The sequence below is a fragment of the Tympanuchus pallidicinctus genome, unplaced genomic scaffold (genome assembly GCF_026119805.1).
Source record: "Tympanuchus pallidicinctus isolate F22 unplaced genomic scaffold, pur_lepc_1.0 scaffold24, whole genome shotgun sequence".
In the NCBI taxonomy this organism is placed as follows: domain Eukaryota; kingdom Metazoa; phylum Chordata; class Aves; order Galliformes; family Phasianidae; genus Tympanuchus; species Tympanuchus pallidicinctus.
Window position 1 is genome coordinate 9,020,962 of NW_026294741.1, and position 10,466 is coordinate 9,031,427.

The following is a 10,466-nucleotide window of genomic DNA, read 5'->3' on the forward strand; positions in this document are numbered from 1 at the left end:
ACCAGAGTGATTTTATTATTTTTTTTTTTAACGAGCTTTAGATTAAAATGAAAGAGATTCTTCCTCCTAAGCCCTTCTTTTGGGTTAATCCTGTATTTATACTGATGGGAATGAATCAAATAATTGAAGGACTGGGACAGCACGATGACTAATGTCTTCACACAGTGCTTTCCATCAGTGTGTGCCAGATTACATCAGTTCTGTTTGCTGGAGAGCAAAGATTAAACATTCATGTGGTCCTTTCCCCCTTGCCCACCCATACCTGGGATGAAGGAGAGGCACCAGGAGCAGCACAGAGCAGCAATTCAGGTTGAAGATGGCCTTTCCTAGTGCCACTGTCACCCATCTCCTTTGGATGGAGGAGCACCCTTGGTAGCCATACCCAGGACATGCTCACATTGAGTTCCATTGTTGGGGTGAGGAAAGGAATAAGAGACACTGGTTGATCCTGAATGTTAGCAGATGGGGTGATAGGACGGGAACAAGTTCAGTGACTTGGAGGAAGATGGATTGGGTTCACTGAGCATCTGTGGGGCCACTGAGGACCTGGTGCTCGTCCATTGGGATTTGCAGAGACATGCATGAGCATCCCCAGTGTGTGAGCACTTCTTCCCATGCAGAAAACCCCAAAGCTACGAGTCTGCTTAGGAATAACCCCCTGTTCCTTTCCCCATGCAGGGAGAGGGGAACTGGCTCCTCTCCCCAAAGGATTATTTGAGGAGATGTTTGTGAGACATCCCTGCAAGCACCTCCTCCCCCAGAAGCATTTTCCTCCCTTGTTTGCTCTGTGAGTGAGCAGAGGCCTCTGGATTTTGCCCACAGATAAGACAAAGCAGGTGCAGGAGGAGCATGCTGCCAGCTCCATGCTCCTACAGCTCCGTGCAGCTTCCGAAGCAGCCTGGTTTGCACAGCACAGGGCTGAAGGCTGCTAGGATTGGAAACCTGAGGCTGTAGGGGTTATTCAGGTTGCAGGAACTTCCAAGACCAAAGGGCAACACCCCTCTGCACTGACGTCCAGCTAATCCAAAGGGATTTGGGTTATGATCATTATCTTTCTTCTGGTGGGAGCTCATTCCATTTACAATGGGATCTTTTCCAACAGAGTAGAAGCTATTCAGCATTTAAAAAATATTTATGTCATAATATTTCTGGTATGACTGATGGCATTACAGGCACTGATAGAGCATTAGACCTGACATCACACATTTCTATTATTTAAAGGGACAAAATCAAGTAGGAATTAACAGCCTGCTTGCTCATTCAGTGATGAGAGATAGGATAACAACTCTGACTTCAGTCAAATTGCCCTCGAATTTTGTCAAAGTGATTTGATTTTTCACATACGTGTAATTTCCTTTCCCATTACGCTAAGGCTGGAGAGAAACATGCTGCAGCCATCCAGATCGAAGCAATGGAGCAGTAATGGAGATGGCAGGGGCTGAACAGATGGGGCTGTCCTTCAGGCAGAGCACCCCTGTGAGCATGGGGCTGGTGGAGCCGAGACCTATTGCTCCCCAAAACGCCTTGAACCCCACATGTGGAGGAAACATCTCACAAGGAAAGCACTGGTGGGGCAGCGCGAAACACTCCAGAGCCACTGCATTTCTTGCCTGGCTCTAGGAATGGGCTCTGACGTATGGAGGCAGCTGGGGAGGCTCCGGGGAGGCTCAGCCTTGATGGAATGCTGCCAATTAGAGCTCAGGATGCAAAGTGTAATGAGCCCGAGTGAGCGTGGCTGTTTGATGGGATGAAGGGATGAAAGCGGAGCAAGGGACCGGGCTGCTCCGCCCGCTGGAAAATAATTAGCACCTAAAATGAAAAGGAAACAGAAATTGAAGATGTTGAGCAGCATCTCGCCCTGGAAGGCTCGGGTAAACAGCAATAAAGATGTAAAAGAGACACTAAGTGACATTTCCGCAAGTCCCAGGCTTCGCACCCATATAAGAAATGGGATTTGGGGCAGCCAGCAAACTTTGCCCAAAACTCTATTTCTACAAGTGGATGTTACTGAGCATCTGGCTCTGAAGTGTCGTTTTGACAACTGCTCCAAGTGGCTCAGAGCCACTAACAAAGCCCAGAGCTGCACTTGGAGTTTGTAAACAGAGCCCAGGAATAGGCAGCAGAGATCACACATGATCAAAAAGGAGAATGGAGCAATGGCAGAAAGGAGCCAAGTTCTGCCCAGGGGACACAGGTACTGCATCTGTCACAGATACAGATGTGCCATGGGACAACGGTGCTGCAGGGGCACAGCTGTCTCACCATCCCTGGAGGTGTTCCATCCAGGCACTCAGGGATGCGATTATGGGGCATGGTGGGGTGGGTTGGGGTTGGACTTGGGGATCCTAGTGATCTTCCAGCCTTAATGATTCTGTAAGTCTATGAAACCAGAGCCACGCAGTGACAACGGAATGCAGGTGAGGTTTAATGAACCCTAAGAGGTGGGATGGCTGGAATGGCCGCTGTGTTGCCATGACCCACAGTATGGGCACTGGGGTGTGATCCAAACACCATTCCCTACTGCAGGAACCCATCTGTAATTTCTCTATCAGCCAGTCAGCCTGGCAGGAGCAGCTGCATCTGGTAGTACTGCCTAATTCCCAGCAAGGGAGGGGACAGATAAGCCCCATTGCCTTCCCTATTTTTCTCCCCATCATTATTCATGCTGTCAGGGAAGCTTATTCTGATCCACTTGATCTCCTCTCTTGGCCATCCAGCCCAGGACATGGGCAGCTCAGAAGTGCAGGCTCCACACTGCACTCCCATTTGCATTTCTGTTCATCCAGACATCTTCTCCTCCAAAAGACCCCCTGGCCCTGCTGACTAACAAACACACAGGGCGCCCAAGGGGTCTTTTCCCAGTGAGGTCCATCAGTGAGGGTCCCCCATCACTTCCAGCACCACCTGCAGCCTGCACAGCCCCCAAGGAGACCCTTGCTGAGATCCCAAGGGGTCTCCCAGCGGTAGCAGCCACGTTTCCAAACATCCCCTCTGAGATGTGGCACCCTGTGCTGCGGTGCTGGGCTCCTCAGAAGCCTCCACAGCCCAGAATGAGAAGCTGCAAAGCAGAAGGAGGAGCCCAGAGGGCAATAACAAGCAGAGAAGCAGCGTCAGATGTGACTCAGCTTGTGGTCTTCAGGGCTTTGGCTGCATCTTGCTTGGAACCAGCTCAGCACATATCTCCACTTTGTCCTGTTCCCTGCCAAAGATTTATTTTCTCACACCGAAAACATAGAGTGAGACAGAACAGGGGCCTCACTGTGCTGGATGAAGGTAGGAGTTGAAGGATGCCTTATTCCATCCTTACTCAGAACCATTCATCTCCAAAATGGGGCCATGTTGCCTCCTCCTTTCCATCTTTGGAAGGCAGATCCTCCGGGGGGGGGGGGGGGGGGGGGGGGGGGGAGAAACAGTCCTTCTCCTGACATGCCCACTGTCTAGCCTCAACCAGAACACCATGGCACCTGAAGGTTTTGTCTTCTGCATGTGTTGCCCTGCTGGGTTTCACTCAAACCCACGATAAACGCTGACCTCCACCTGAGCACTCCAAGCCTGCTATTAGAGCCCCCTGCAAAGCAGGGCCTTTCAGCCATCAGGTGGGGATATAATATCCTGAGCTTACACACACAGGGCTCATTTTGCAGGAGGGGATGACGCGGCTGCAGCCCTGAGCCACTGCTCTGGGAATGGTGCTGGTGATTCAGCCCCCATCGGTGGTGGGAAGCCAGGCAAGGCTCAGTTTGCCACTCACAAAAACAGGATGGTTAGTGATTGATTTTCTCCAGTTCTTCTCTATTCTTCTATTATTATTAAAATTGTAAATTGCCGTGGCCAGCGATGGCTCAGGCAACAATACAGCCTCTGGGCTTTTCCTTAATGCAAATAAATACTTCCATTACAGCTACGATAACCAAAAGCTCAATACTACTGACAACACCAATATCAGCGCCCTTAAGTGAGCGAATGCAACCATTTGGGATCTCTGAGCACTCATCCCCTATTCCTAATCCTTCAGGATTTGACGTACTGCTATAAAAACATCAGCTGTCTGATCGTGGCCAATAACAACTGTGATGCACTGAACTACCTGGGTTGGCACACAATTGGGTAGATTTGGCAATTCTCCTTTGAGAGATAAAGGGAAAAGATGCCCAAAATATCCCTTTTGGTCCCACGTAGCTCTTATGAATGATGCAAAGAAGGCAACTAGATGCAGGTAGCACAAAAATGTTTTATATTATTACTGCTACAATTATTACTAGAGCTGAAAAGATCCTCAGGCACAGTAAGGCCATTACAGAATAAAATATGAAAGTACACTGCAGAGGAAGGCAAAATAATTGGAAGCTGTAAGTGAAAACACATAATGCACAAGAAAACACTGTAATCCAATAATGACTCTCAGTGTTGAAAACTGGAAGGCTTCCATAGAGAGAAAACCAACGATGTGTGCCCTTTTAGGAAACCCTGTGTAATAGCATTGAAACCCAGAGCAGAAAGCTGGGATGGTGCTGGGGGAAAGTGAGAGCAGGGCCCTCAGCTCTACCCCAGTATAGGTTGTGTTTTGTGGAGGCTTAGAATCCCTGCATCATTAAGGATGCAAAAGGCCTCTAAGATCACCAAGCCTAACCCCAGCCTACCCCACCATTCCCACATCCCTCAGTGCCACAACCCCACGGCTCTGGAACACCTCCAGGGATGGTGATCCCACCACTCCCTGGGCATCCTGTGCCTATGCCTCACCCAGTATTCCAATGCTCTCCTCTTGAGCCACCTGAAGGAACAGCCCACCCTGTGCCATTAAGGCCAGTCCCTGTGGCCCCAGGAGGTGCCACAAGCCAGAAGTGGGCTTTGCAGTGGAGAAAACATCACCATGACTGAGCTTTGCCTTCCAACTGGGCAGCATGCTCAACGTCGGATCCTGGCTTGTTGGGAAAGGAGAAACACTTGCAGGAGAGATGGGAGACCAACGGTCTGGGTCTTGGTGCACCCATGTCCAAAAGAGTTTGCAGCAGTTATGGTACAGTGAGTCTATGGAACAAAGGGCTAAAAAGGAACAGTGATGGAGTACTGGGCAAAATCCAGCTGGAGAAAGGCACAGCCATCACAGGAAAGGTCTCTCCTGGGGATTGCTGCCATTCCCACTGATCTCTTCACGAACAGCAGCCTCAGGTGCAGGGAGAGGAGCACCTCCTGGCGTTGGATGGATCGTGCAGACTGAATTCTTCTCCTGAGGGATTTGTTTTCCTCCTGTGTGTCAGGGTTATCCCAGTCAGCTTTCAGGCACCATGAGGAATGAGAGATGCATGCTGACACCAGGGACGGTTCCCCACAGGTGCTAATGATGGAGCTGTCACCATCTGCCCCCGCCACTGTCAGTGCCTTTGGTGGGGGATAACGAGCTCCCCTGCAAGGAGCACCTGTGAGGAGGTGGGAGGCTATTTATGGCTGTTTTGCTCTTCCCAGCTCCTTTATACCCCTCTATGCAGGGTTGGAAGGGCTCGGTCCTGAGTTAAGCTGTATTTCTCACAACAGCACCCAGCCCTCACCTACCTGCTACTTCCAGACCGTGTAGCAGCGAGGCTTGCTTAAAAATATCAGACCATACTGCTCTTGATAATGCTGGTTGAATTTCAGAGGATGGTTCTGTATGAGATCACCAGCAAAGTTCTTCTAAGCCCATTGCTGTGATGTCGAGGGACAGCCAACGTGAGGCTGCCAGCAAAGCTCCACCATGTGGTGTGGGCTGATGGCAAGGCCAAGGACCCCATGAAGACAGATTCTTGGCCTTGGGACCTCTGGTTATATCCTTGTTTGAGTTACGACAGCAGTCTGTCCATCAAAATACAGAATGATGTGCACAGTATGAGTTTCCCATTTGTAGAAATGCTGGATTTCAGTTTTGTATTTCTCAGGTCTCTGCTGTGAAGGGCTGCAGGCATTTTCCCCTTGCATCATATGGAGAAGATAGAGGATGCTCATGGGCAGGATGCTTGCACAGCTCTGCTCTCACCTAAATAAGCCTCAGTACTACAAGTAATGTTGGAAAGCTGACAGCCAGATGCTCAGTATGCAGTTTGTGCACTGTGTGCTTTTAAAAATCTGACCTTTTAGGTTTAACACACACACACAAAAAAACCTTTTGTTTTACACGAAGAAACGAAGCAGAGGACAAAAGGAAACCAGTTTGGAAATGGCTCCGTTCCAAATACAGATAGAGAAAAAGGTGAACTTTCCAAACCTGCAGGTATTTACCAAATCGCAGCAGGGTAAGCTCAACTCCTTCCTCCAAAATCACACGTCACAAACAAATTGCCCCTTTTCTCACCGTTCTCTTTCCATGGTTGTTGCTGTAGTTGAATTTTTTCCTCTGGCATTGCCCAAAGTGCTGTTCCAAAGGTAACACAGAGCTGCTGAACTTCTCTGCAAAGCTCTGGGACCGCAGCAGAGCCCACGTTGCAGAGCTTTGTCACCAGGGACTTGCTCCCTAAAACACACATCCAGCACTGGAACTCACTCAGATTGCAAAGTCCACAACAGCAAATCCTCCTCTATCACAGCACAGTGCAGGCAACCTCCTTGTCACAGAGTAAGGCTACGGATGCTCTATGGCACAGCCCCTTCTTAGAGAACAGGCTGCTGAGGAACTGCTGAATAATGAATGCAGTCTCTCAACCCCACCCAACTCACATCCACATCTGCAGCCAGGAGCAGCCGGTGGTGCAGCAGGGGCTGGGATGCACCATGGATGTGAAACGTGGTGCTGCAGAGTGGGGGTCCCAGCTCAGGACAGTGCTCTGATGGCAAACACAGTGTGCACCCAACATCCAACCCCAACTTCAGCCACCCCTCCGAGTGCTCTGCGCCCTGTGGGAGGGCAGCTGCTGCTCTCCCTCTCCTCCCCTCAGCCACCATCTGCTCCTTTGGCTGCAGGATCCCACCTGGCCGCAGCCCAGGCTCCCACCTCTCCTCCCTCCAGCATGGCTTTCCTTGAAGCCAGATGCCCGTTGTTCCAGAGCTATTGCAGGGACCTGTGCACAGCCAGCCCAGCCCTCTTTTTGTCTCATTTCTGGCTTCCCCGGGCTCTGCCCTGCAGTCTGCTTCCCCTGGCACTCACCCATCTGCATGTGCCTGATCTGTGAAGAGAGGTGACTCGGGGAGCCCTTCCAAACCCCTTCCTCTGCACTGAGTGCTGCATTACACACACCTGTACATACACACCTTGTATCAACTACTGACAAGACTAAACGTTTTCAATTTAGCAATTCTGGAGACCTTCAGGACTCACATGTTCCCCTTTGCTTTCCCTCTCCCTGGGAGCAGCACAGCCATGGAAGAGCCGAGGGAAGAAGATCGTTTGGATGTTAGGAAAAACTTCTCTCAAAAAAGCAGTGCTGCAGTGGCACAGCTGCCCAGGGGGCGGTGGGGTCAGCGTCCATGGAGCTCAGAACTGTGGAGATGTGACACTGATGGATGTGGTTATGGGAACGGTGGGGGTGGGTTGGGGTTGGACCTGGGGACATTAGAAATCTTTTCCAACCTTAATGATTCTGTCAGTCAGTGATTCTAAGAGCAGCTCATAAACCTGGTGAAGTAGCTGCAGGGCTTTATGACCAGGACATCAGACACAGGGATGCTTCTGCCAGCCCTTGTGTGGGCAATGGAAGGGCACAGCACAAGGCAACGGTGTTACACACTGGTGTGCCCACCACAGCAGGTGCTGATGTTTTCACCTTCCTATTTCTACCACAGTTCTTTGCCAGTTCTCAGCTGGGGATCAGCTCACGTCTGGGCTCAGCTCTGGGGCAGCTCCCTCCCTCTCCTCTCTCTCTTCGCCCTCCGCTCCCATTCAGATCTGCAGAGAAGGTTTGCCAGGAATCCCAACTCCTTTGGTGGCATCTGCCATGCTTGCTGCCGTGCAGCTGACAGCTCAACTCCCTCCAGTTCCCCAGAGGAGCTTTCTTCTGAACAAAAATGACAGCTTTGGGTGACGTGAAAGGAAAGACAAATGCAAGCAAGGGACTAAAAGTTTGGAAGAGTTTCCAGTCCGTCTGTGAAATACTGCAGATTCCTTATCAGCTACACAGAAAATCCCAGCTCTCAGTTTAGGCACCATTTGGAGGGGCATTCAGGAGGCACAGCGGGTTGATGGCTGGGTTTGGTGATCTTAGCAGCCTTTTCCAACCTCAACGGTCCTGTGATTCCGTGATTTTAAACTCAGCTCTGTGTCCAGGCCATGGGATTGGAGCCCTGCTGGACCTGGTGCTGGTGATCAGCCCACAGATCCCTTGCTCAGCATTTGTAAGTGCAGTTCACTTCTGAGAGGATTTCAGATTAAGCTCTTTAAGCAACAAAGCAAGATTTCTCCTCTAAACCTCTGTTTAATCACATAATCCCGAGGGAAGACCTCTCCTCCCCTTGGGGAAAAAGAGAAGCAGGTTCGCTGAGCGAGACTTAATTTCTTTATCCTTACGTAATTGGATCGTATTTGCTGATTAAATACAGAAATAACTGGGGACGATTTGATTTTTTGATAGTGATTCAAAGATCTCTAAGAAAAATAGATATGCCCTCCCCCCCTCCAACTCCCAAGAAAAAAAAACCACAAAGATAATGAGGAGAAACAGGGTGTTTGGTGACATCCTGTTGTAGTGGGAACCAGGGGAGCTCCATACCAGAGAGATGGTTTAGAGGGAAGGGAAGGGAAGGGAAGGGAAGGGAAGGGAAGGGAAGGGAAGGGAAGGGAAGGGAAGGGAAGGGAAGGGAAGGGAAGGGAAGGGAAGGGAAGGGAAGGGAAGGGAAGGGAAGGGAAGGGAAGGGAAGGGAAGGGAAGGGAAGGGAAGGGAAGGGAAGGGAAGGGAAGGGAAGGGAAGCCTGGATGAAAAGGTCGTGCCATGTTTTGGGTTAGAGAAGACCTCCAGAGGTCTCCAGCCTAACCTTCTCCTCATGCACTCTCAGCCATAGGCTCAGGGCTTTGTTCCTGGCGAATCCTGAAGTCCCCCAAGGATGGAGGCGGGAGGAGGGAAGCAAAACTCACCCTCTTGCTGTAGAATTAAATACTTACAATATTAAGTCCCATTTTCTGTCTCAAACTCATCCTTTTCTACAAGTCTTCCCAGGTTTGCACAGCACTACCTATATTTAATGTGATTTCAGCACATCCACATGAAGAAAACAGCTTATGTCGGTTTGCAGTCTGTTCCGTATGTTGAGCACTTCATTGCTGCAGGTGCTCCTGCAAAGCCAATCCTTCATCCACTGGTCAGAATTTAGGATCAAAGGCTACAAAACTGTTAAAAGAGCAAGGAAATTGTTCACGGTGCTGGTAGCTGCTCCTTATGGAACTCAGAGACTACAAACGTCTGCCATGAGGGTGATGGAGCACTGGCACAGGGATGTGGAGGCTGTAGGGTTCTTCTCTCCTTGGAGAGCTCCAGAAACTGCCAAGGTCCCTGCTCACCTCAACCAGCTTGCCTGGAATACAGGGACAAGATGTGAGCAGTGCCCACTGCCCATTACACCATGCTGCCTACAGCATCACCTCCCAGCACTCCCAGGACCCCAAGCTACCTGCGCCTTTATCTCCCACAGAGATACAATTTCCAAGACCAGAGTGATTTATGGAGCTCATCATCTGCTGGGGGTGAGCCAATGTTTGGTGCCAGGTTGAGGCTTCCTTTGCTTTTAGCAGGTCAGCATTCACAGTGCAAGGCGATGGCTTGGCTCATGCACAACCCAACATCCTCGGCTCTTCCAGCAACTGCTGCATCGGGAGAGCTGCACAGCTCCTTTTAAAGCAGACATCAAACAGGGGCTTTGAAGAGATCAGAGCTTTGCAAGTTTTCTTCAAAAGGTTCTGAATGTTCCCCGTGTTCCCATTTAATCTTGGGAGGAGGAAAGAGAAAATGGGGAGGGGGAGTAACAAAGCGGAGAAACACTTTGCTGCACTGCTGAGCACGGCAGCTTGGGTATGGCAATGGACTCAGCCCATGGGAGGGGGTAAAGCAAACACTTCCCATCCCCTCCGTAACAAAACCGGGTGCCTGGGGGCAGCTGCCAATGCTGCCATCCCACCACTGATGCGTCCTCACTCCGAAGAGCCAGCTATAAAATCAACGTGAGAAACGGCTTTAAAGAAACCCATCCAAGACCACTCCATAAAGACACGGATGGCTGTGCAGAGATCATTTGTTTTTTAGTGAAGCTTCACGGGATTGCAATTATGAGCAATGAGCATTTTGATGCACTCAGTTATTGCAGTAATAGTCGGGAAATAAGTACCTAGGCCAGGAGTAAGAAAAGGAACGCTCACCTACAAATTACTGTCTAAAACTCAAGCTTTTAATATAAATATTGGCAATTTTGCCTTATTTTTTTTTTCCCTTGGAAGTACTGCCAGCACTGATGTGTTGCCAGACCCAGAACTGGGGCCAGGCTTGCAAAAGCACGCAGCTTGGCACACAGGG